Below are 26,124 nucleotides of genomic sequence, written 5' to 3' on the forward strand. Positions count from 1 at the left end.
AGAACCTGGTGAGAGCCCCACAAATCACCCCATCTTGGATTCCCCTAGGTCTCTAGTTTTCAGAAATGCACAGGTTTGGTAGGTTTCCCTAGGTGCCGGCTGAGCTAGAGGCCAAGATCTACAGGTAGGCACTTCGCAAAAAACACCTCTGTTTTCTTTCAAACAAATTGGATGTGTCCACGTTGCGCTTTGGGGCATTTCCTGTCACGGGCGCTATGCCTACCCACACAAGTGAGGTATCATTTTTATCGGGAGACTTGGGGGAACGCTGGGTGGAAGGGAATTTGTGGCTACTCTCAGATTCCAGAACTTTCTGCCACAGAAATATGAGGAACATGTGTTTTTTTAGCCAAATTTTGAGGTTTGCAAAGGATTCTGGGTAACAGAACCTGGTCAGAGCCCCACAAGTCACCCCATCTTGGATTCCCCTAGGTCTCTAGTTTTCAAAAATGCACAGGTTTGGTAGGTTTCCCTAGGTGCCGGCTGAGCTAGAGGCCAAAATCTACAGGTAGGCCTTCGCAAAAAACACCTCTGTTTTCTTTCAAAAAATTGGATGTGTCCACGTTGTGCTTTGGGGCATTTCCTGTCGCTGGCGCTAGGCCTACCCACACAAGTGAGGTATCATTTTTATCGGGAGACTTGGGGGAACGCTGGGTGGAAGGAAATTTGTGGCTCCTCTCAGATTCCAGAACTTTCTACCACAGAAATGTGAGGAACATGTGTGTTTTTTTAGCCAAATTTTGAGGTTTGCAAACGATTCTGGGTAACAGAACCTGGTCAGAGCCCCACAAGTCACCCCATCTTGGATTCCCCTAGGTCTCTAGTTTTAAAAAATGCACAGGTTTGGTAGGTTTCCCTAGGTGCCGGCTGAGCTAGAGGCCAAAATCTACAGGTAGGCACTTCGCAAAAAACACCTCTGTTTTCTTTCAAAAAATTGGATGTGTCCACGTTGCGCTTTGGGGCATTTCCTGTCGCTCGCGCTAGGCCTACCCACTCAAGTGAGGTATCATTTTTATTGGGAGACTTGGAGGAGCGCTGGGTGGAAGGAAATTTGTTGCTCATCTTAGATTCCAGAACTTTCTGCCACAGAAATGTGAGGAACATGTGTGTTTTTTTAGCCAAATTTTGAGGTTTGCAAAGGATTCTGGGTAACAGAACCTGGTCAGAGCCCCACAAGTTACCCCATCTTGGATTCCCCTAGGTCTCTAGTTTTAAAAAATGCACAGGTTTGGTAGGTTTCCCTAGGTGCCGGCTGAGCTAGAGGCCAAAATCTACAGGTAGGCACTTCGCAAAAAACACCTCTGTTTTCTTTAAAAAAATTGGATGTGTCCACTTTGCGCTTTGGGGCATTTCCTGTCGCGGGCGCTAGGCCTACCCACGCAAGTGGCGTATCATTTTTATCGGGAGACTTGGGGGAACGCTGGGTGGAAGGAAATTTGTGGCTCCTCTCAGATTCCAGAACTTTCTGCCACAGAAATTTGAGGAACATGTGTGTTGTTTTAGCCAAATTTTGAGGTTTGCAAAGGATTGTGGGTAACAGAACCTGGTCAGAGCCCCACAAGTCACCCCATCTTGGATTCCCCTAGGTCTCTAGTTTTCAAAAATACACAGGTTTGGTAGGTTTCCCTAGGTGCCGGCTGAGCTAGAGGCCAAAATCTACAGGTAGGCCTTTGCAAAAAACACCTCTGTTTTCTTTCAAAAAATTGGATGTGTCCACGTTGTGCTTTGGGACATTTCCTGTCGCAGGCGCTAGGACTACCAACACAAGTGAGGTATCATTTTTATCGGGAGACTTGGGGGAACGCTGGGTGGAAGGGAATTTGTGGCTACTCTCAGATTCCAGAACTTTCTGCCACAGAAATATGAGGAACATGTGTTTTTTTAGCCAAATTTTAAGGTTTGCAAAGGATTCTGGGTAACAGAACCTGGTCAGAGCCCCACAAGTCACCCCATCTTGGATTCCCCTAGGTCTCTAGTTTTGAAAAATGCACAGGTTTGGTAGGTTTCCCTAGGTGACAGCTGAGCTAGAGGCCAAAATCTACAGGTAGGCACTCCGCAAAAAAACCCTCTGTTTTCTTTCAAAAAATTGGATGTGTCCACGCTGCGCTTTGGGGCATTTCCTGTCGCGGGCGCTAGGCCTACCCACACAAGTGAGGTATCATTTTTATCGGGAGACTTGGAGGAACGCTGGGTGGAAGGAAATTTGTGGCTCCTCTCAGATTCCAGAACTTTCTGCCACAGAAATGTGAGGAACATGTGTGTTTTTTTAGCCAAATTTTGAGGTTTGCAAACGATTCTGGGTAACAGAATCTGGTCAGAGCCCCACAAGTCACCCCATCTTGGATTCCCCTAGGTCTCTAGTTTTAAAAAATGCACAGGTTTGGTAGGTTTCCCTAGGTGCCGGCTGAGCTAGAGGCCAAAATCTACAGGTAGGCACTTCGCAAAAAACACCTCTGTTTTCTTTCAAAAAATTGGATGTGTCCACGTTGCGCTTTGGGGCATTTCCTGTCGCTCGCGCTAGGCCTACCCACTCAAGTGAGGTATCATTTTTATTGGGAGACTTGGAGGAGCGCTGGGTGGAAGGAAATTTGTTGCTCATCTTAGATTCCAGAACTTTCTGCCACAGAAATGTGAGGAACATGTGTGTTTTTTTAGCCAAATTTTGAGGTTTGCAAAGGATTCTGGGTAACAGAACCTGGTCAGAGCCCCACAAGTTACCCCATCTTGGATTCCCCTAGGTCTCTAGTTTTAAAAAATGCACAGGTTTGGTAGGTTTCCCTAGGTGCCGGCTGAGCTAGAGGCCAAAATCTACAGGTAGGCACTTCGCAAAAAACACCTCTGTTTTCTTTAAAAAAATTGGATGTGTCCACTTTGCGCTTTGGGGCATTTCCTGTCGCGGGCGCTAGGCCTACCCACGCAAGTGGCGTATCATTTTTATCGGGAGACTTGGGGGAACGCTGGGTGGAAGGAAATTTGTGGCTCCTCTCAGATTCCAGAACTTTCTGCCACAGAAATTTGAGGAACATGTGTGCTGTTTTAGCCAAATTTTGAGGTTTGCAAAGGATTCTGGGTAACAGAACCTGGTCAGAGCCCCACAAGTCACCCCATCTTGGATTCCCCTAGGTCTCTAGTTTTCAAAAATACACAGGTTTGGTAGGTTTCCCTAGGTGCCGGCTGAGCTAGAGGCCAAAATCTACAGGTAGGCCTTTGCAAAAAACACCTCTGTTTTCTTTCAAAAAATTGGATGTGTCCACGTTGTGCTTTGGGACATTTCCTGTCGCAGGCGCTAGGACTACCAACACAAGTGAGGTATCATTTTTATCGGGAGACTTGGGGGAACGCTGGGTGGAAGGAAATTTGTGGCTCCTCTCAGATTCCAGAACTTTCTGCCACAGAAATGTGAGAAACGTGTGTTTTTTTAGCCAAATTTTGAGGTTTGCAAAGGATTGTGGGTAACAGAACCTGATCAGAGCCCCACAAGTCACCCCATCTTGGATTCCCCTAGGTCTCTAGTTTTCAAAAATGCACAGGTTTGGTAGGTTTCCCTAGGTGCCGGCTGAGCTAGAGGCCAAAATCTACAGGTAGGCACTTCACAAAAAACACCTCTGTTTTCTTAAAAAAAATTGGATGTGTCAACGTTGCGCTTTGGGGCATTTCCTGTCGCGGGCGCTAGGCCTACCCACACAAGTGAGGTATCATTTTTATCGGGAGACTTGGGGGAACACTGGGTGGAAGAAAATTTGTGGCTCCTCTCATATTCCAGAACTTTCTGCCACAGAAATGTGAGGAACATGTGTGTTTTTTTGGCCAAATTTTGAGGTTTGCAAAACATTCTGGGTAACAGAACCTGGTCAGAGCCCCACAAGTCACCCCATCTTGGATTCCCCTAGGTCTCTAGTTTTCAGAAATGCACAGGTTTGGTAGGTTTCCCTAGGTGCCGGCTGAGCTAGAGGCCAAGATCTACAGGTAGGCACTTCACAAAAAACACCTCTGTTTTCTTTCAAACAAATTGGATGTGTCCACGTTGCGCTTTGGGGCATTTCCTGTCGCGGGCCCTATGCCTACCCACACAAGTGAGGTATCATTTTTATCGGGAGACTTGGGGGAACGCTGGGTGGAAGGAAATTTGTGGCTCCTCTCAGATTCCAGAACTTTCTGCCACAGAAATATGAGGAACATGTGTTTTTTTAGCCAAATTTTGAGGTTTGCAAGGGATTCTGGGTAACAGAACCTGGTCAGAGCCCCACAAGTCACCCCATCTTGGATTCCCCTAGGTCTCTAGTTTTGAAAAATGCACAGGTTTGTTAGGTTTCCCTAGGTGACGGCTGAGCTAGAGGCCAAAATCTACAGGTAGGCACTTCGCAAAAAAACCCTCTGTTTTCTTTCAAAAAATTGGATGTGTCCACGTTGCGCTTTGGGGCATTTCCTGTCGCGGGCGCTAGGCCTAACCACACAAATGAGGTATCATTTTTATCGGGAGACTTGGGGGAACGCTGGGTGGAAGGAAATTTGTGGCTCCTCTCAGATTCCAGAACTTTCTGCCACAGAAATGTGAGGAACATGTGTGTTTTTTTAGCCAAATTTTGAGGTTTGCAAAGGATTCTGGGTAACAGAACCTGGTCAGAGCCCCACAAGTTACCCCATCTTGGATTCCCCTAGGTCTCTAGTTTTCAAAAATGCACAGGTTTGGTAGGTTTCCCTAGGTGCCGACTGAGCTAGAGGCCAAAATCTACAGGTAGGCACTTCGCAAAAAACACCTCTGTTTTCTTTCAAAAAATTGGATGTGTCCACGTTGCGCTTTGGGGCATTTCCTGTTGCGGGCGCTAGGCCTACCCACACAAGTGGGGTATCATTTTTATCGGGAGACTTGGGGGAACGCTGGGTGGAAGGAAATTTGTGGCTCCTCTCAGATTCCAGAACTTTCTGCCACAGAAATTTGAGGATCATGTGTGTTGTTTTAGCCAAATTTTGAGGTTTGCAAAGGATTCTGGGTAGCAGAACTTGGTCAGAGCCCCACAAGTCACCCCATCTTGGATTCCCCTAGGTCTCTAGTTTTCAAAAATACACAGGTTTGGTAGGTTTCCCTAGGTGCCGGCTGAGCTAGAGGCCAAAATCTACAGGTAGGCCTTTGCAAAAAACACCTCTGTTTTCTTTCAAAAAATTGGATGTGTCCACGTTGTGCTTTGGGACATTTCCTGTCGCAGGCGCTGGGACTACCAACACAAGTGAGGTATCATTTTTATCGGGAGACTTGGGGGAACGCTGGGTGAAAGGAAATTTGTGGCTCCTCTCAGATTCCAGAACTTTCTGCCACAGAAATGTTAGAAACATGTGTGTTTTTTTAGCCAAATTTTGAGGTTTGCAAAGGATTGTGGGTAACAGAACCTGATCAGAGCCCCACAAGTCACCCCATCTTGGATTCCCCTAGGTCTCTAGTTTTCAAAAATGCACAGGTTTGGTAGGTTTCCCTAGGTGCCGGCTGAGCTAGAGGCCAAAATCTACAGGTAGGCACTTCGCAAAAAACACCTCTGTTTTCTTTAAAAAAATTGGATGTGTCAACGTTGCGCTTTGGGGCATTTCCTGTCGCGGGCGCTAGGCCTACCCACACAAGTGAGGTATCATTTTTATCGGGAGACTTGGGGGAACACTGGGTGGAAGAAAATTTGTGGCTCCTCTCAGAATCCAGAACTTTCTGCCACAGAAATGTGAGGAACATGTGTGTTTTTTTAGCCAAATTTTGAGGTTTGCAAAGAATTCTGGGTAACAGAACCTGGTCAGAGCCCCACAAGTCACCCCATCTTGGATTCCCCTAGGTCTCTAGTTTTCAAAAATGCACAGGTTTGGTAGGTTTCCCTAGGTGCCGGCTGAGCTAGAGGCCAAAATCTACAGGTAGGCCTTCGCAAAAAACACCTCTGTTTTCTTTCAAAAAATTGGATGTGTCCACGTTGTGCTTTGGGGCATTTCCTGTCGCTGGCGCTAGGCCTACCCACACAAGTGAGGTATCATTTTTATCGGGAGACTTGGGGGAACGCTGGGTGGAAGGAAATTTGTGGCTCCTCTCAGATTCCAGAACTTTCTACCACAGAAATGTGAGGAACATGTGTGTTTTTTTAGCCAAATTTTGAGGTTTGCAAACGATTCTGGGTAACAGAACCTGGTCAGAGCCCCACAAGTCACCCCATCTTGGATTCCCCTAGGTCTCTAGTTTTAAAAAATGCACAGGTTTGGTAGGTTTCCCTAGGTGCCGGCTGAGCTAGAGGCCAAAATCTACAGGTAGGCACTTCGCAAAAAACACCTCTGTTTTCTTTCAAAAAATTGGATGTGTCCACGTTGCGCTTTGGGGCATTTCCTGTCGCTCGCGCTAGGCCTACCCACTCAAGTGAGGTATCATTTTTATTGGGAGACTTGGAGGAACGCTGGGTGGAAGGAAATTTGTTGCTCATCTTAGATTCCAGAACTTTCTGCCACAGAAATGTGAGGAACATGTGTGTTTTTTTAGCCAAATTTTGAGGTTTGCAAAGGATTCTGGGTAACAGAACCTGGTCAGAGCCCCACAAGTTACCCCATCTTGGATTCCCCTAGGTCTCTAGTTTTAAAAAATGCACAGGTTTGGTAGGTTTCCCTAGGTGCCGGCTGAGCTAGAGGCCAAAATCTACAGGTAGGCACTTCGCAAAAAACACCTCTGTTTTCTTTAAAAAAATTGGATGTGTCCACTTTGCGCTTTGGGGCATTTCCTGTCGCGGGCGCTAGGCCTACCCACGCAAGTGGCGTATCATTTTTATCGGGAGACTTGGGGGAACGCTGGGTGGAAGGAAATTTGTGGCTCCTCTCAGATTCCAGAACTTTCTGCCACAGAAATTTGAGGAACATGTGTGTTGTTTTAGCCAAATTTTGAGGTTTGCAAAGGATTCTGGGTAACAGAACCTGGTCAGAGCCCCACAAGTCACCCCATCTTGGATTCCCCTAGGTCTCTAGTTTTCAAAAATACACAGGTTTGGTAGGTTTCCCTAGGTGCCGGCTGAGCTAGAGGCCAAAATCTACAGGTAGGCCTTTGCAAAAAACACCTCTGTTTTCTTTCAAAAAATTGGATGTGTCCACGTTGTGCTTTGGGACATTTCCTGTCGCAGGCGCTAGGACTACCAACACAAGTGAGGTATCATTTTTATCGGGAGACTTGGGGGAACGCTGGGTGGAAGGAAATTTGTGGCTCCTCTCAGATTCCAGAACTTTCTGCCACAGAAATGTGAGAAACGTGTGTTTTTTTAGCCAAATTTTGAGGTTTGCAAAGGATTGTGGGTAACAGAACCTGATCAGAGCCCCACAAGTCACCCCATCTTGGATTCCCCTAGGTCTCTAGTTTTCAAAAATGCACAGGTTTGGTAGGTTTCCCTAGGTGCCGGCTGAGCTAGAGGCCAAAATCTACAGGTAGGCACTTCGCAAAAAACACCTCTGTTTTCTTTTAAAAAATTTGATGTGTCAACGTTGCGCTTTGGGGCATTTCCTGTTGCAGGCGCTAGGCCAATCCACACAAGTGAGGTATCATTTTTATCGGGAGACTTGGGGGAACGCTGGGTGGAAGGAAATTTGTGGCTCCTCTCAAATTCCAGAACTTTCTGCCACAGAAATATGAGGAACATGTGTTTTTTTAGCCAAATTTTGAGGTTTGCAAAGGATTCTGGGTAACAGAACCTGGTCAGAGCCCCACAAGTCACCCCATCTTGGATTCCCCTAGGTCTCTAGTTTTTAAAAATGCACAGGTTTGTTAGGTTTCCCTAGGTGACGGCTGAGCTAGAGGCCAAAATCTACAGGTAGGCACTTCGCAAAAAACCCCTCTGTTTTCTTTCAAAAAATTGGATGTGTCCACGTTGCGCTTTGGGGCATTTCCTGTCGCGGGCGCTAGGCCTAACCACACAAATGAGGTATCATTTTTATCGGGAGACTTGGGGGAACGCTGGGTGGAAGGAAATTTGTGGCTCCTCTCAGATTCCAGAACTTTCTGCCACAGAAATGTGAGGAACATGTGTGTTTTTTTAGCCAAATTTTGAGGTTTGCAAAGGATTCTGGGTAACAGAACCTGGTCAGAGCCCCACAAGTTACCCCATCTTGGATTCCCCTAGGTCTCTAGTTTTCAAAAATGCACAGGTTTGGTAGGTTTCCCTAGGTGCCGACTGAGCTAGAGGCCAAAATCTACAGGTAGGCACTTCGCAAAAAACACCTCTGTTTTCTTTCAAAAAATTGGATGTGTCCACGTTGCGCTTTGGGGCATTTCCTGTTGCGGGCGCTAGGCCTACCCACACAAGTGGGGTATCATTTTTATCGGGAGACTTGGGGGAACGCTGGGTGGGAGGACATTTGTGGCTCCTCTCAGATTCCAGAACTTTCTGCCACAGAAATGTGAGAAACATGTGTGTTTTTTTAGCCAAATTTTGAGGTTTGCAAAGGATTGTGGGTAACAGAACCTGGTCAGAGACCAACAAGTCACCCCATCTTGGATTCCCCTAGGTCTCTAGTTTTCAAAAATGCACAGGTTTGGTAGGTTTCCCTAGGTGCCGGCTGAGCTAGAGGCCAAAATCTACAGGTAGGCACTTCGCAAAAAACACCTCTGTTTTCTTAAAAAAAATTGGATGTGTCAACGTTGCGCTTTGGGGCATTTCCTGTCGCGGGCGCTAGGCCTACCCACACAAGTGAGGTATCATTTTTATCGGGAGACTTGGGGGAACGCTGCGTGGAAGGAAATTTGTGGCTCCTCTCAGATTCCAGAACTTTCTGCCACAGAAATATGAGGAACATGTGTTTTTTTAGCCAAATTTTAAGGTTTGCAAAGGATTCTGGGTAACAGAACCTGGTCAGAGCCCCACAAGTCACCCCATCTTGGATTCCCCTAGGTCTCTAGTTTTGAAAAATGCACAGGTTTGGTAGGTTTCCCTAGGTGACGGCTGAGCTGGAGCCCAAAATCTACAGGTAGGCACTCCGCAAAAAAACCCTCTGTTTTCTTTCAAAAAATTGGATGTGTCCACGTTGCGCTTTGGGGCATTTCCTGTTGCAGGCGCTAGGCCTATCCACACAAGTGAGGTATCATTTTTATCGGGAGACTTGGGGGAACGCTGGGTGGAAGGAAATTTGTGGCTCCTCTCAGATTCCAGAACTTTCTGCCACAGAAATGTGAGGAACATGTGTGTTTTTTTAGCCAAATTTTGAGGTTTGCAAACGATTCTGGGTAACAGAACCTGGTCAGAGCCCCACAAGTCACCCCATCTCGGATTCCCCTAGGTCTCAGTTTTAAAAAATGCACAGGTTTGGTAGGTTTCCCTAGGTGCCGGCTGAGCTAGAGGCCAAAATCTACAGGTAGGCACTTCGCAAAAAACACCTCTGTTTTCTTTCAAAAAATTGGGGCCCGTATTTTTACTTTTTTTGCGCCGCATTTGTGTCGTTTTTTGACGCAAAAACGGCGCAAACTTGCAAAATACCATTGTATTTTGTAGGTTTGCGCCGTTTTGCGTCAAAAAGCGGCGCAAATGCGGCCCTAAAAAAAGTATAAATACGGGCCTGGATGTGTCCACGTTGCGCTTTGGGGCATTTCCTGTCGCTCGCGCTAGGCCTACCCACACAAGTGAGGTATCATTTTTATTGGGAGACTTGGAGGAACGCTGGGTGGAAGGAAATTTGTGGCTCATCTTAGATTCCAGAACTTTCTGCCACAGAAATGTGAGGAACATGTGTGTTTTTTTAGCCAAATTTTGAGGTTTGCAAAGGATTCTGGGTAACAGAACCTGGTCAGAGCCCCACAAGTTACCCCATCTTGGATTCCCCTAGGTCTCTAGTTTTCAAAAATGCACAGGTTTGGTAGGTTTCCCTAGGTGCCGGCTGAGCTAGAGGCCAAAATCTACAGGTAGGCACTTCGCAAAAAACACCTCTGTTTTCTTTCAAAAAATTGGATGTGTCCACGTTGCGCTTTGGGGCATTTCCTGTCGCGGGCGCTAGGCCTACCCACACAAGTGGGGTATCATTTTTATCGGGAGACTTGGGGGAACGCTGGGTGGAAGGAAATTTGTGGCTCATCTTAGATTCCAGAACTTTCTGCCACAGAAATGTGAGGAACATGTGTGTTTTTTTAGCCAAATTTTGAGGTTTGCAAAGGATTCTGGGTAACAGAACCTGGTCAGAGCCCCACAAGTTACCCCATCTTGGATTCCCCTAGGTCTCTAGTTTTGAAAAATGCACAGGTTTGGTAATTTCCCTAGGTGCCGGCTGAGCTAGAGGCCAAAATCTACAGGTAGGCACTTCGCAAAAAACACCTCTGTTTTCTTTTAAAAAATTTGATGTGTCAACGTTGCGCTTTGGGGCATTTCCTGTTGCAGGCGCTAGGCCTACCCACACAAGTGAGGTATCATTTTTATCGGGAGACTTGGGGGAACGCTGGGTGGAAGGAAATTTGTGGCTCCTCTCAGATTCCAGAACTTTCTGCCACAGAAATGTGAGGAACATGTGTGTTTTTTTAGCCAAATTTTGAGGTTTGCAAAGGATTCTGGGTAACAGAACCTGGTCAGAGCCCCACAAGTTACCCCATCTTGGATTCCCCTAGGTCTCTAGTTTTCAAAAATGCACAGGTTTGGTAGGTTTCCCTAGGTGCCGGCTGAGCTAGAGGCCAAAATCTACAGGTAGGCACTTCGCAAAAAACACCTCTGTTTTCTTTCAAAAAATTGGATGTGTCCACGTTGCGCTTTGGGGCATTTCCTGTCGCGGGCGCTAGGCCTACCCACACAAGTGGGGTATCATTTTTATCGGGAGACTTGGGGGAACGCTGGGTGGAAGGAAATTTGTGGCTCATCTTAGATTCCAGAACTTTCTGCCACAGAAATGTGAGGAACATGTGTGTTTTTTTAGCCAAATTTTGAGGTTTGCAAAGGATTCTGGGTAACAGAACCTGGTCAGAGCCCCACAAGTTACCCCATCTTGGATTCCCCTAGGTCTCTAGTTTTGAAAAATGTACAGGTTTGGTAGGTTTCCCTATGTGACGGCTGAGCTAGAGGCCAAAATCTACAGGTAGGCACTCCGCAAAAAACCCCTCTGTTTTCTTTCAAAAAATTGGATGTGTCCACGTTGCGCTTTGGGGCATTTCCTGTCGCGGGCGCTAGGCCTACCCACACAAGTGAGGTATCATTTTTATCGGGAGACTTGGGGGAACGCTGGGTGGAAGGAAATTTGTGGCTCCTCTCAGATTCCAGAACTTTCTGCCACAGAAATATGAGGAACATGTGTTTTTTTAGCCAAATTTTGAGGTTTGCAAAGGATTCTGGGTAACAGAACCTGGTCAGAGCCCCACAAGTCACCCCATCTTGGATTCCCCTAGGTCTCTAGTTTTGAAAAATGCACAGGTTTGGTAGGTTTCCCTAGGTGACGGCTGAGCTAGAGGCCAAAATCTACAGGTAGGCACTCCGCAAAAAAACCCTCTGTTTTCTTTCAAAAAATTGGATGTGTCCACGTTGCGCTTTGGGGCATTTCCTGTTGCAGGCGCTAGGCCTATCCACACAAGTGAGGTATCATTTTTATCGGGAGACTTGGGGGAACGCTGGGTGGAAGGAAATTTGTGGCTCCTCTCAGATTCCAGAACTTTCTGCCACAGAAATGTGAGGAACATGTGTGTTTTTTTAGCCAAATTTTGAGGTTTGCAAACGATTCTGGGTAACAGAACCTGGTCAGAGCCCCACAAGTCACCCCATCTCGGATTCCCCTAGGTCTCAGTTTTAAAAAATGCACAGGTTTGGTAGGTTTCCCTAGGTGCCGGCTGAGCTAGAGGCCAAAATCTACAGGTAGGCACTTCGCAAAAAACACCTCTGTTTTCTTTCAAAAAATTGGGGCCCGTATTTTTACTTTTTTTGCGCCGCATTTGTGTCGTTTTTTGACGCAAAAACGGCGCAAACTTGCAAAATACCATTGTATTTTGTAGGTTTGCGCCGTTTTGCGTCAAAAAGCGGCGCAAATGCGGCCCTAAAAAAAGTATAAATACGGGCCTGGATGTGTCCACGTTGCGCTTTGGGGCATTTCCTGTCGCTCGCGCTAGGCCTACCCACACAAGTGAGGTATCATTTTTATTGGGAGACTTGGAGGAACGCTGGGTGGAAGGAAATTTGTGGCTCATCTTAGATTCCAGAACTTTCTGCCACAGAAATGTGAGGAACATGTGTGTTTTTTTAGCCAAATTTTGAGGTTTGCAAATAATTCTGGGTAACAGAACCTGGTCAGAGCCCCACAAGTCACCCCATCTTGGATTCCCCTAGGTCTCTAGTTTTCAGAAATGCACAGGTTTGGTAGGTTTCCCTAGGTGCCGGCTGAGCTAGAGGCCAAGATCTACAGGTAGGCACTTCGCAAAAAACACCTCTGTTTTCTTTCATACAAATTGGATGTGTCCACATTGCGCTTTGGGGCATTTCTTGTCACGGGCACTATGCCTACCCACACAAGTGAGGTATCATTTTTATCGGGAGACTTGGGGGAACGCTGGGTGGAAGGAAATTTGTGGCTCCTCTCAGATTCCAGAACTTTCTGCCACAGAAATATGAGGAACATGTGTTTTTTTAGCCAAATTTTGAGGTTTGCAAGGGATTCTGGGTAACAGAACCTGGTCAGAGCCCCACAAGTCACCCCATCTTGGATTCCCCTAGGTCTCTAGTTTTGAAAAATGCTCAGGTTTGGTAGATTTCCCTAGGTGACGGCTGAGCTAGAGGCCAAAATCTACAGGTAGGCACTTCGCAAAAAAACCCTCTGTTTTCTTTCAAAAAATTGGATGTGTCCACGTTGCGCTTTGGGGCATTTCCTGTTGCAGGCGCTAGGCCTATCCACACAAGTGAGGTATCATTTTTATCGGGAGACTTGGGGGAACGCTGGGTGGAAGGAAATTTGTGGCTCCTCTCAGATTCCAGAACTTTCTGCCACAGAAATGTGAGGAACATGTGTGTTTTTTTAGCCAAATTTTGAGGTTTGCAAACGATTCTGGGTAACAGAACCTGGTCAGAGCCCCACAAGTCACCCCATCTCGGATTCCCCTAGGTCTCAGTTTTAAAAAATGCACAGGTTTGGTAGGTTTCCCTAGGTGCCGGCTGAGCTAGAGGCCAAAATCTACAGGTAGGCACTTCGCAAAAAACACCTCTGTTTTCTTTCAAAAAATTGGGGCCCGTATTTTTACTTTTTTTGCGCCGCATTTGTGTCGTTTTTTGACGCAAAAACGGCGCAAACTTGCAAAATACCATTGTATTTTGTAGGTTTGCGCCGTTTTGCGTCAAAAAGCGGCGCAAATGCGGCCCTAAAAAAAGTATAAATACGGGCCTGGATGTGTCCACGTTGCGCTTTGGGGCATTTCCTGTCGCTCGCGCTAGGCCTACCCACACAAGTGAGGTATCATTTTTATTGGGAGACTTGGAGGAACGCTGGGTGGAAGGAAATTTGTGGCTCATCTTAGATTCCAGAACTTTCTGCCACAGAAATGTGAGGAACATGTGTGTTTTTTTAGCCAAATTTTGAGGTTTGCAAAGGATTCTGGGTAACAGAACCTGGTCAGAGCCCCACAAGTTACCCCATCTTGGATTCCCCTAGGTCTCTAGTTTTCAAAAATGCACAGGTTTGGTAGGTTTCCCTAGGTGCCGGCTGAGCTAGAGGCCAAAATCTACAGGTAGGCACTTCGCAAAAAACACCTCTGTTTTCTTTCAAAAAATTGGATGTGTCCACGTTGCGCTTTGGGGCATTTCCTGTCGCGGGCGCTAGGCCTACCCACACAAGTGGGGTATCATTTTTATCGGGAGACTTGGGGGAACGCTGGGTGGAAGGAAATTTGTGGCTCATCTTAGATTCCAGAACTTTCTGCCACAGAAATGTGAGGAACATGTGTGTTTTTTTAGCCAAATTTTGAGGTTTGCAAAGGATTCTGGGTAACAGAACCTGGTCAGAGCCCCACAAGTTACCCCATCTTGGATTCCCCTAGGTCTCTAGTTTTCAAAAATGCACAGGTTTGGTAATTTCCCTAGGTGCCGGCTGAGCTAGAGGCCAAAATCTACAGGTAGGCACTTCGCAAAAAACACCTCTGTTTTCTTTTAAAAAATTTGATGTGTCAACGTTGCGCTTTGGGGCATTTCCTGTTGCAGGCGCTAGGCCAATCCACACAAGTGAGGTATCATTTTTATCGGGAGACTTGGGGGAACGCTGGGTGGAAGGAAATTTGTGGCTCCTCTCAAATTCCAGAACTTTCTGCCACAGAAATATGAGGAACATGTGTTTTTTTAGCCAAATTTTGAGGTTTGCAAAGGATTCTGGGTAACAGAACCTGGTCAGAGCCCCACAAGTCACCCCATCTTGGATTCCCCTAGGTCTCTAGTTTTGAAAAATGTACAGGTTTGGTAGGTTTCCCTATGTGACGGCTGAGCTAGAGGCCAAAATCTACAGGTAGGCACTCCGCAAAAAACCCCTCTGTTTTCTTTCAAAAAATTGGATGTGTCCACGTTGCGCTTTGGGGCATTTCCTGTCGCGGGCGCTAGGCCTACCCACACAAGTGAGGTATCATTTTTATCGGGAGACTTGGGGGAACGCTGGGTGGAAGGAAATTTGTGGCTCCTCTCAGATTCCAGAACTTTCTGCCACAGAAATATGAGGAACATGTGTTTTTTTAGCCAAATTTTGAGGTTTGCAAAGGATTCTGGGTAACAGAACCTGGTCAGAGCCCCACAAGTCACCCCATCTTGGATTCCCCTAGGTCTCTAGTTTTGAAAAATGCACAGGTTTGGTAGGTTTCCCTAGGTGACGGCTGAGCTAGAGGCCAAAATCTACAGGTAGGCACTCCGCAAAAAAACCCTCTGTTTTCTTTCAAAAAATTGGATGTGTCCACGTTGCGCTTTGGGGCATTTCCTGTTGCAGGCGCTAGGCCTATCCACACAAGTGAGGTATCATTTTTATCGGGAGACTTGGGGGAACGCTGGGTGGAAGGAAATTTGTGGCTCCTCTCAGATTCCAGAACTTTCTGCCACAGAAATGTGAGGAACATGTGTGTTTTTTTAGCCAAATTTTGAGGTTTGCAAACGATTCTGGGTAACAGAACCTGGTCAGAGCCCCACAAGTCACCCCATCTCGGATTCCCCTAGGTCTCAGTTTTAAAAAATGCACAGGTTTGGTAGGTTTCCCTAGGTGCCGGCTGAGCTAGAGGCCAAAATCTACAGGTAGGCACTTCGCAAAAAACACCTCTGTTTTCTTTCAAAAAATTGGGGCCCGTATTTTTACTTTTTTTGCGCCGCATTTGTGTCGTTTTTTGACGCAAAAACGGCGCAAACTTGCAAAATACCATTGTATTTTGTAGGTTTGCGCCGTTTTGCGTCAAAAAGCGGCGCAAATGCGGCCCTAAAAAAAGTATAAATACGGGCCTGGATGTGTCCACGTTGCGCTTTGGGGCATTTCCTGTCGCTCGCGCTAGGCCTACCCACACAAGTGAGGTATCATTTTTATTGGGAGACTTGGAGGAACGCTGGGTGGAAGGAAATTTGTGGCTCATCTTAGATTCCAGAACTTTCTGCCACAGAAATGTGAGGAACATGTGTGTTTTTTTAGCCAAATTTTGAGGTTTGCAAAGGATTCTGGGTAACAGAACCTGGTCAGAGCCCCACAAGTTACCCCATCTTGGATTCCCCTAGGTCTCTAGTTTTCAAAAATGCACAGGTTTGGTAGGTTTCCCTAGGTGCCGGCTGAGCTAGAGGCCAAAATCTACAGGTAGGCACTTCGCAAAAAACACCTCTGTTTTCTTTCAAAAAATTGGATGTGTCCACGTTGCGCTTTGGGGCATTTCCTGTCGCGGGCGCTAGGCCTACCCACACAAGTGGGGTATCATTTTTATCGGGAGACTTGGGGGAACGCTGGGTGAAAGGAAATTTGTGGCTCATCTTAGATTCCAGAACTTTCTGCCACAGAAATGTGAGGAACATGTGTGTTTTTTTAGCCAAATTTTGAGGTTTGCAAAGGATTCTGGGTAACAGAACCTGGTCAGAGCCCCACAAGTTACCCCATCTTGGATTCCCCTAGGTCTCTAGTTTTCAAAAATGCACAGGTTTGGTAATTTCCCTAGGTGCCGGCTGAGCTAGAGGCCAAAATCTACAGGTAGGCACTTCGCAAAAAACACCTCTGTTTTCTTTTAAAAAATTTGATGTGTCAACGTTGCGCTTTGGGGCATTTCCTGTTGCAGGCGCTAGGCCAATCCACACAAGTGAGGTATCATTTTTATCGGGAGACTTGGGGGAACGCTGGGTGGAAGGAAATTTGTGGCTCCTCTCAAATTCCAGAACTTTCTGCCACAGAAATATGAGGAACATGTGTTTTTTTAGCCAAATTTTGAGGTTTGCAAAGGATTCTGGGTAACAGAACCTGGTCAGAGCCCCACAAGTCACCCCATCTTGGATTCCCCTAGGTCTCTAGTTTTGAAAAATATACAGGTTTGGTAGGTTTCCCTATGTGACGGCTGAGCTAGAGGCCAAAATCTACAGGTAGGCACTCCGCAAAAAACCCCTCTGTTTTCTTTCAAAAAATTGGATGTGTCCACGTTGCGCTTTGGGGCATTTCCTGTCGCGGGCGCTAGGCCTACCCACACAAGTGAGGTATCATTTTTATCGGGAGACTTGGGGGAACGCTGGGTGGAAGGAAATTTGTGGCTCCTCTCAGATTCCAGAACTTTCTGCCACAGAAATATGAGGAACATGTGTTTTTTTAGCCAAATTTTGAGGTTTGCAAAGGATTCTGGGTAACAGAACCTGTTCAGAGCCCCACAAGTCACCCCATCTTGGATTCCCCTAGGTCTCTAGTTTTGAAAAATGCACAGGTTTGGTAGGTTTCCCTAGGTGACGGCTGAGCTAGAGGCCAAAATCTACAGGTAGGCACTCCGCAAAAAACCCCTCTGTTTTCTTACAAAAATTGGATGTGTCCACGTTGCGCTTTGGGGCATTTCCTGTCGCGGTCGCTAGGCCTACCCACACAAGTGAGGTATCATTTTTATCGGGAGACTTGGGGGAACGCTGGGTAGAAGGAAATTTGTGGCTCCTCTCAGATTCCAGAACTTTCTGCCACAGAAATGTGAAGAACATGTGTGTTTTTTTAGCCAAATTTTGAGGTTTTCAAACGATTCTGGGTAACAGAACCTGGTCAGAGCCCCACAAGTCACCCCATCTTGGATTGCCCTAGGTCTCTAGTTTTAAAAAATGCACAGGTTTGGTAGGTTTCCCTAGGTGCCGGCTGAGCTAGAGGCCAAAATCTACAGGTAGGCACTTCGCAAAAAACACCTCTGTTTTCTTTCAAAAAATTGGATGTGTCCACGTTGCGCTTTGGGGCATTTCCTGTCGCTCGCGCTAGGCCTACCCACACAAGTGAGGTATCATTTTTATTGGGAGACTTGGAGGAACGCTGGGTGGAAGGAAATTTGTGGCTCATCTTAGATTCCAGAACTTTCTGCCACAGAAATGTGAGGAACATGTGTGTTTTTTTAGCCAAATTTTGAGGTTTGCAAAGGATTGTGGGTAACAGAACCTGGTCAGAACCCCACAAGTCACCCCATCTTGGATTCTCCTAGGTCTCTAGTTTTCAAAAATGCACAGGTTTGGTAATTTCCCTAGGTGCCGGCTGAGCTAGAGGCCAAAATCTACAGGTAGGCACTTCGCAAAAAACACCTCTGTTTTCTTTTAAAAAATTTGATGTGTCAACGTTGCGCTTTGGGGCATTTCCTGTTGCAGGCGCTAGGCCAATCCACACAAGTGAGGTATCATTTTTATCGGGAGACTTGGGGGAACGCTGGGTGGAAGGAAATTTGTGGCTCCTCTCAAATTCCAGAACTTTCTGCCACAGAAATATGAGGAACATGTGTTTTTTTAGCCAAATTTTGAGGTTTGCAAAGGATTCTGGGTAACAGAACCTGGTCAGAGCCCCACAAGTCACCCCATCTTGGATTCCCCTAGGTCTCTAGTTTTGAAAAATGCACAGGTTTGGTAGGTTTCCCTATGTGACGGCTGAGCTAGAGGCCAAAATCTACAGGTAGGCACTCCGCAAAAAACCCCTCTGTTTTCTTTCAAAAAATTGGATGTGTCCACGTTGCGCTTTGGGGCATTTCCTGTCGCGGGCGCTAGGCCTACCCACACAAGTGAGGTATCATTTTTATCGGGAGACTTGGGGGAACGCTGGGTGGAAGGAAATTTGTGGCTCCTCTCAGATTCCAGAACTTTCTGCCACAGAAATATGAGGAACATGTGTTTTTTTAGCCAAATTTTGAGGTTTGCAAAGGATTCTGGGTAACAGAACCTGGTCAGAGCCCCACAAGTCACCCCATCTTGGATTCCCCTAGGTCTCTAGTTTTGAAAAATGCACAGGTTTGGTAGGTTTCCCTAGGTGACGGCTGAGCTAGAGGCCAAAATCTACAGGTAGGCACTCCGCAAAAAACCCCTCTGTTTTCTTTCAAAAAATTGGATGTGTCCACGTTGCGCTTTGGGGCATTTCCTGTCGCGGTCGCTAGGCCTACCCACACAAGTGAGGTATCATTTTTATCGGGAGACTTGGGGGAACGCTGGGTGGAAGGAAATTTGTGGCTCCTCTCAGATTCCAGAACTTTCTGCCACAGAAATGTGAAGAACATGTGTGTTTTTTTAGCCAAATTTTGAGGTTTGCAAACGATTCTGGGTAACAGAACCTGGTCAGAGCCCCACAAGTCACCCCATCTTGGATTCCCCTAGGTCTCTAGTTTTAAAAAATGCACAGGTTTGGTAGGTTTCCCTAGGTGCCGGCTGAGCTAGAGGCCACAATCTACAGGTAAGCACTTCGCAAAAAACACCTCTGTTTTCTTTCAAAAAATTGGATGTGTCCACGTTGCGCTTTGGGGCATTTCCTGTCGCTCGCGCTAGGCCTACCCACACAAGTGAGGTATCATTTTTATTGGGAGACTTGGAGGAACGCTGGGTGGAAGGAAATTTGTGGCTCATCTTAGATTCCAGAACTTTCTGCCACAGAAATGTGAGGAACATGTGTGTTTTTTTAGCCAAATTTTGAGGTTTGCAAAGGATTCTGGGTAACAGAACCTGGTCAGAGCCCCACAAGTTACCCCATCTTGGATTCCCCTAGGTCTCTAGTTTTAAAAAATGCACAGGTTTGGTAATTTCCCTAGGTGCCGGCTGAGCTAGAGGCCAAAATCTACAGGTAGGCACTTCGCAAAAAACATCTCTGTTTTCTTTCAAAAAATTGGATGTGTCCACGTTGCGCTTTGGGGCATTTTCTGTCGCGGGCGCTAGGCCTACCCACACAAGTGGGGTATCATTTTTATCGGGAGACTTGGGGGAACGCTGGGTGGAAGGAAATTTGTGGCTCCTCTCAGATTCCAGAACTTTCTGCCACAGAAATTTGAGGAACATGTGTGTTGTTTTAGCCAAATTTTGAGGTTTGCAAAGGATTCTGGGTAACAGAACCTGGTCAGAGCCCCACAAGTCACCCCATCTTGGATTCCCCTAGGTCTCTAGTTTTCAAAAATACACAGGTTTGGTAGGTTTCCCTAGGTGCCGGCTGAGCTAGAGGCCAAAATCTACAGGTAGGCCTTTGCAAAAAACACCTCTGTTTTCTTTGAAAAAATTGGATGTGTCCATGTTGCGCTTTGGGGCATTTCCTGTCGCGGGCGCTAGGCCTACCCACACAAGTGAGGTATCATTTTTATCGGGAGACTTTGGGGAACGCTGGGTGGAAGGAAATTTGTGGCTCCTCTCAGATTCCAGAACTTTCTGCCACTGAAATATGAGGAACATGTGTTTTTTTAGCCAAATTTTGAGGTTTGCAAAGGATTCTGGGTAACAGAACCTGGTCAGAGCCCCACAAGTCACCCCATCTTGGATTCCCCTAGGTCTCTAGTTTTGAAAAATGCACAGGTTTGGTAGGTTTCCCTAGGTGACGGCTGAGCTAGAGGCCAGAATCTACAGGTAGGCACTCCGCAAAAAAACCCTCTGTTTTCTTTCAAAAAATTGGATGTGTCCACGTTGCGCTTTGGGGCATTTCCTGTCGCGGGCGCTAGGCCTACCCACGCAAGTGGGGTATTATTTTTATCGGGAGACTTGGGGGAACGCTGGGTGGAAGGAAATTTGTGGCTCCTCTCCGATTCCAGAACTTTCTGCCACAGAAATTTGAGGAACATGTGTGTTGTTTTAGCCAAATTTTGAGGTTTGCAAAGGATTCTGGGTAACAGAACCTGGTCAGAGCCCCACAAGTCACCCCATCTTGGATTCCCCTAGGTCTCTAGTTTTCAAAAATACACAGGTTTGGTAGGTTTCCCTAGGTGCCGGCTGAGCTAGAGGCCAAAATCTACAGGTAGGCACTTCGCAAAAAACACCTCTGTTTTCTTTCAAAAAATTGGATGTGTCCACGTTGCGCTTTGGGGCATTTCCTGTCGCGGGCGCTAGGCCTACCCACACAAGTGGGGTATCATTTTTATCGGGAGACTTGGGGGAACGCTGGGTGGAAGGAAATTTGTGGCTCATCTTAGATTCCAGAACTTTCTGCCACAGAAATGTGAGGAACATGTGTGTTTTTTTAGCCAAATTTTGAGGTTTGCAAAGGATTCTGGGTAACAGAACCTGGTCAGAGCCCCACAAGTTACCCCATCTTGGATTCCCCTAGGTCTCTAGTTTTCAAAAATGCACAGGTTTGGTAGGTTTCCCTAGGTGCCGGCTGAGCTAGAGGCCAAAATCTACAGGTAGGCACTTCGCAAAAAACACCTCTGTTTTCTTTCCAAAAATTGGATGTGTCCACGTTGCGCTTTGGGGCATTTCCTGTCGCGGGCGCTAGGCCTACCCACACAAGTGGGTATCATTTTTATCGGGAGACTTGGGGGAACGCTGGGTGGGAGGAAATTTGTGGCTCCTCTCAGATTCCAGAACTTTCTGCCACAGAAATGTGAAGAACATGTGTGTTTTTTTAGCCAAATTTTGAGGTTTGCAAACGATTCTGGGTAACAGAACCTGGTCAGAGCCCCACAAGTCACCCCATCTTGGATTCCCCTAGGTCTCTAGTTTTAAAAAATGCACAGGTTTGGTAGGTTTCCCTAGGTGCCGGCTGAGCTAGAGGCCACAATCTACAGGTAAGCACTTCGCAAAAAACACCTCTGTTTTCTTTCAAAAAATTGGATGTGTCCACGTTGCGCTTTGGGGCATTTCCTGTCGCTCGCGCTAGGCCTACCCACACAAGTGAGGTATCATTTTTATTGGGAGACTTGGAGGAACGCTGGGTGGAAGGAAATTTGTGGCTCATCTTAGATTCCAGAACTTTCTGCCACAGAAATGTGAGGAACATGTGTATTTTTTTAGCCAAATTTTGAGGTTTGCAAAGGATTCTGGGTAACAGAACCTGGTCAGAGCCCCACAAGTCACCCCATCTTGGATTCCCCTAGGTCTCTAGTTTTGAAAAATGCACAGGTTTGGTAGGTTTCCCTAGGTGCCGGCTGAGCTAGAGGCCAAAATCTACAGGTAGGCCTTTGCAAAAAACACCTCTGTTTTCTTTGAAAAAATTGGATGTGTCCATGTTGCGCTTTGGGGCATTTCCTGTCGCGGGCGCTAGGCCTACCCACACAAGTGAGGTATCATTTTTATCGGGAGACTTTGGGGAACGCTGGGTGGAAGGAAATTTGTGGCTCCTCTCAGATTCCAGAACTTTCTGCCACAGAAATATGAGGAACATGTGTTTTTTTAGCCAAATTTTGAGGTTTGCAAACGATTCTGGGTAACAGAACCTGGTCAGAGCCCCACAAGTCACCCCATCTTGGATTCCCCTAGGTCTCTAGTTTTGAAAAATGCACAGGTTTGGTAGGTTTCCCTAGGTGACGGCTGAGCTAGAGGCCAGAATCTACAGGTAGGCACTCCGCAAAAAAACCCTCTGTTTTCTTTCAAAAAATTGGATGTGTCCACGTTGCGCTTTGGGGCATTTCCTGTCGCGGGCGCTAGGCCTACCCACGCAAGTGGGGTATCATTTTTATCGGGAGACTTGGGGGAACGCTGGGTGGAAGGAAATTTGTGGCTCCTCTCCGATTCCAGAACTTTCTGCCACAGAAATTTGAGGAACATGTGTGTTGTTTTAGCCAAATTTTGAGGTTTGCAAAGGATTCTGGGTAACAGAACCTGGTCAGAGCCCCACAAGTCACCCCATCTTGGATTCCCCTAGGTCTCTAGTTTTAAAAAATGCACAGGTTTGGTAGGTTTCCCTAGGTGCCGGCTGAGCTAGAGGCCACAATCTACAGGTAAGCACTTCGCAAAAAACACCTCTGTTTTCTTTCAAAAAATTGGATGTGTCCACGTTGCGCTTTGGGGCATTTCCTGTCGCTCGCGCTAGGCCTACCCACACAAGTGAGGTATCATTTTTATTGGGAGACTTGGAGGAACGCTGGGTGGAAGGAAATTTGTGGCTCATCTTAGATTCCAGAACTTTCTGCCACAGAAATGTGAGGAACATGTGTATTTTTTTAGCCAAATTTTGAGGTTTGCAAAGGATTCTGGGTAACAGAACCTGGTCAGAGCCCCACAAGTCACCCCATCTTGGATTCCCCTAGGTCTCTAGTTTTGAAAAATGCACAGGTTTGGTAGGTTTCCCTAGGTGCCGGCTGAGCTAGAGGCCAAAATCTACAGGTAGGCCTTTGCAAAAAACACCTCTGTTTTCTTTGAAAAAATTGGATGTGTCCATGTTGCGCTTTAGGGCATTTCCTGTCGCGGGCGCTAGGCCTACCCACACAAGTGAGGTATCATTTTTATCGGGAGACTTTGGGGAACGCTGGGTGGAAGGAAATTTGTGGCTCCTCTCAGATTCCAGAACTTTCTGCCACAGAAATATGAGGAACATGTGTTTTTTTAGCCAAATTTTGAGGTTTGCAAACGATTCTGGGTAACAGAACCTGGTCAGAGCCCCACAAGTCACCCCATCTTGGATTCCCCTAGGTCTCTAGTTTTGAAAAATGCACAGGTTTGGTAGGTTTCCCTAGGTGACGGCTGAGCTAGAGGCCAGAATCTACAGGTAGGCACTCCGCAAAAAAACCCTCTGTTTTCTTTCAAAAAATTGGATGTGTCCACGTTGCGCTTTGGGGCATTTCCTGTCGCGGGCGCTAGGCCTACCCACAGAAGTGAGGTATCATTTTTATCGGGAGACTTGGGGGAACGCTGGGTGGAAGGAAATTTGTGGCTCCTCTCAGATTCCAGAACTTTCTGCCACAGAAATGTGAGGAACATGTGTGTTTTTTTAGCCAAATTTTGAGGTTTGCAAAGGATTGTGGGTAACAGAACCTGGTCAGAGCCCCACAAGTCACCCCATCTTGGATTCCCCTAGGTCTCTAGTTTTCAGAAATGCACAGGTTTGGTAGGTTTCCCTAGGTGCCGGCTGAGCTAGAGGCCAAAATCTACAGGTAGGCACTTCGCAAAAAACACCTCTGTTTTCTTTCAAAAAATTGGATGTGTCCACGTTGCGCTTTGGGGCATTTCCTGTCGCTCGCGCTAGGCCTACCCACACAAGTGAGGTATCATTTTTATTGGGAGACTTGGAGGAACGCTGGGTGGAAGGAAATTTGTGGCTCATCTTAGATTCCAGAACTTTCTGCCACAGAAATGTGAGGAACATGTGTGTTTTTTTAGCCAAATTTTGAGGTTTGCAAAGGATTGTGGGTAACAGAACCTGGTCAGAACCCCACAAGTCACCCCATCTTGGATTCTCCTAGGTCTCTAGTTTTCAAAAATGCACAGGTTTGGTAATTTCCCTAGGTGCCGGCTGAGCTAGAGGCCAAAATCTACAGGTAGGCACTTCGCAAAAAACACCTCTGTTTTCTTTTAAAAAATTTGATGTGTCAACGTTGCGCTTTGGGGCATTTCCTGTTGCAGGCGCTAGGCCAATCCACACAAGTGAGGTATCATTTTTATCGGGAGACTTGGGGGAACGCTGGGTGGAAGGAAATTTGTGGCTCCTCTCAAATTCCAGAACTTTCTGCCACAGAAATATGAGGAACATGTGTTTTTTTAGCCAAATTTTGAGGTTTGCAAAGGATTCTGGGTAACAGAACCTGGTCAGAGCCCCACAAGTCACCCCATCTTGGATTCCCCTAGGTCTCTAGTTTTGAAAAATGCACAGGTTTGGTAGGTTTCCCTATGTGACGGCTGAGCTAGAGGCCAAAATCTACAGGTAGGCACTCCGCAAAAAACCCCTCTGTTTTCTTTCAAAAAATTGGATGTGTCCACGTTGCGCTTTGGGGCATTTCCTGTCGCGGGCGCTAGGCCTACCCACACAAGTGAGGTATCATTTTTATCGGGAGACTTGGGGGAACGCTGGGTGGAAGGAAATTTGTGGCTCCTCTCAGATTCCAGAACTTTCTGCCACAGAAATATGAGGAACATGTGTTTTTTTAGCCAAATTTTGAGGTTTGCAAAGGATTCTGGGTAACAGAACCTGGTCAGAGCCCCACAAGTCACCCCATCTTGGATTCCCCTAGGTCTCTAGTTTTGAAAAATGCACAGGTTTGGTAGGTTTCCCTAGGTGACGGCTGAGCTAGAGGCCAAAATCTACAGGTAGGCACTCCGCAAAAAACCCCTCTGTTTTCTTTCAAAAAATTGGATGTGTCCACGTTGCGCTTTGGGGCATTTCCTGTCGCGGTCGCTAGGCCTACCCACACAAGTGAGGTATCATTTTTATCGGGAGACTTGGGGGAACGCTGGGTGGAAGGAAATTTGTGGCTCCTCTCAGATTCCAGAACTTTCTGCCACAGAAATGTGAAGAACATGTGTGTTTTTTTAGCCAAATTTTGAGGTTTGCAAACGATTCTGGGTAACAGAACCTGGTCAGAGCCCCACAAGTCACCCCATCTTGGATTCCCCTAGGTCTCTAGTTTTAAAAAATGCACAGGTTTGGTAGGTTTCCCTAGGTGCCGGCTGAGCTAGAGGCCACAATCTACAGGTAAGCACTTCGCAAAAAACACCTCTGTTTTCTTTCAAAAAATTGGATGTGTCCACGTTGCGCTTTGGGGCATTTCCTGTCGCTCGCGCTAGGCCTACCCACACAAGTGAGGTATCATTTTTATTGGGAGACTTGGAGGAACGCTGGGTGGAAGGAAATTTGTGGCTCATCTTAGATTCCAGAACTTTCTGCCACAGAAATGTGAGGAACATGTGTGTTTTTTTAGCCAAATTTTGAGGTTTGCAAAGGATTCTGGGTAACAGAACCTGGTCAGAGCCCCACAAGTTACCCCATCTTGGATTCCCCTAGGTCTCTAGTTTTAAAAAATGCACAGGTTTGGTAATTTCCCTAGGTGCCGGCTGAGCTAGAGGCCAAAATCTACAGGTAGGCACTTCGCAAAAAACATCTCTGTTTTCTTTCAAAAAATTGGATGTGTCCACGTTGCGCTTTGGGGCATTTTCTGTCGCGGGCGCTAGGCCTACCCACACAAGTGGGGTATCATTTTTATCGGGAGACTTGGGGGAACGCTGGGTGGAAGGAAATTTGTGGCTCCTCTCAGATTCCAGAACTTTCTGCCACAGAAATTTGAGGAACATGTGTGTTGTTTTAGCCAAATTTTGAGGTTTGCAAAGGATTCTGGGTAACAGAACCTGGTCAGAGCCCCACAAGTCACCCCATCTTGGATTCCCCTAGGTCTCTAGTTTTCAAAAATACACAGGTTTGGTAGGTTTCCCTAGGTGCCGGCTGAGCTAGAGGCCAAAATCTACAGGTAGGCCTTTGCAAAAAACACCTCTGTTTTCTTTGAAAAAATTGGATGTGTCCATGTTGCGCTTTGGGGCATTTCCTGTCGCGGGCGCTAGGCCTACCCACACAAGTGAGGTATCATTTTTATCGGGAGACTTTGGGGAACGCTGGGTGGAAGGAAATTTGTGGCTCCTCTCAGATTCCAGAACTTTCTGCCACTGAAATATGAGGAACATGTGTTTTTTTAGCCAAATTTTGAGGTTTGCAAAGGATTCTGGGTAACAGAACCTGGTCAGAGCCCCACAAGTCACCCCATCTTGGATTCCCCTAGGTCTCTAGTTTTGAAAAATGCACAGGTTTGGTAGGTTTCCCTAGGTGACGGCTGAGCTAGAGGCCAGAATCTACAGGTAGGCACTCCGCAAA

The sequence above is a fragment of the Pleurodeles waltl genome, chromosome 2_1 (assembly GCF_031143425.1).
Source record: "Pleurodeles waltl isolate 20211129_DDA chromosome 2_1, aPleWal1.hap1.20221129, whole genome shotgun sequence".
Taxonomy (NCBI): Eukaryota; Metazoa; Chordata; class Amphibia; order Caudata; family Salamandridae; genus Pleurodeles; species Pleurodeles waltl.